Below are 1,280 nucleotides of genomic sequence, written 5' to 3'. Positions count from 1 at the left end.
TGGCCACTCTTGAGTAGTTTCTCATTAAAACAGGCAAACCTCTTGTACCAATACACATCCAATAAAATAGGCAAAATGTCCAACATAATAAATAAAAATTTAAGAATGAAATTGTTTTTTGTTTTTTTAGCCAGCCTTTAGCTTTGGCACTTTGAGTTGTCATTCCTGTTGCAACAGACTCAAGTGATGAAGACTCTGTGAAAACTGGACCTCAAAGCATGCATAGCTCTGACCTTGTTTAGCAAGCCACCTCACTTAATTGTTTAATGTTGCTAAGATCAAGCAACTCTGTGTTAAATAGTTCCGAAATTGGGACAGAGCTTCAGACATAGCCAGTGGAGCTTTCCCGAATATATTCAATAACATTTGATGCTTGTCACACTAGCTGCCACTAGAATAACAGGGCTCTACATTAACTTTTTAAGGCACCTGTCCTGTAGGACATGCAAAAAACAAAACTACCTGTCCTATCAGATATACCACATGTCCTTGTATATATATTTCCCCCCCCCCCCCCCCCCGCATTCATCACATGACATGAGTTAGAAATCAGTATCCAGGAGTCGACTAGAAGAATCTTTATTGCATCACAAAATAAGATTGTGAACTTAACAATAAAATCTTCAATGTAGTCAGTGAGTCACAGATCTCAGTTAAAAACAAAAACAAAACAAAAAAACAACATAATCAAATGACAACAATTAACTGATGAATATTATGTTCAATAAGATGAACATTAGCACTCGAGTTTCAAATGACCAAACATCAATTGCAGTCGTATCCATATCACAATAAACAAAACTGATTGATATATGCTCATTATTGCAAAGCACAGTTGAGAGCAGGGTTGGGGAAAAATTAAATTGTCAATCGGTCCCATGTAATGTCATCACTACCAGAGGGGAGGGGGAGAGGGAAAAGAAGAAAGGAATACAAATAATAATTATAAAATCATTTAAAAGGTATAATCATTGGATACACTACATTGAATAGTCAACAATAAATACATTTATAGATTATTTCAGTATATTTTATGCTATTTCAAGAAGTTTTTATTTCACAAAAGCCTCTTGCCTCGGACTCGGACACTTGGCCTGATAGAGCTCCGTACACAGGCGTTAACATGTGTTGATGGTGACCAGTTGCAAACTCTGGGTCCTTTGTTTTAATTGGAGTGTAATACCATGGTAGCTTTCTCACCAAGAAAGGTGTTATTGATACTCTCTGTTTAATCTCGTGACCAGCTGAGCTCAGTGGCTTTGACAAATGTCTAGTCTAGT

The sequence above is a fragment of the Gigantopelta aegis genome, unplaced genomic scaffold, assembly GCF_016097555.1.
Source record: "Gigantopelta aegis isolate Gae_Host unplaced genomic scaffold, Gae_host_genome ctg3612_pilon_pilon:::debris, whole genome shotgun sequence".
NCBI classification, from domain to species: Eukaryota; Metazoa; Mollusca; class Gastropoda; order Neomphalida; family Peltospiridae; genus Gigantopelta; species Gigantopelta aegis.
The sequence above is the reverse complement of the archived record's forward strand: the minus strand, read 5'-3'. Positions refer to the sequence as shown.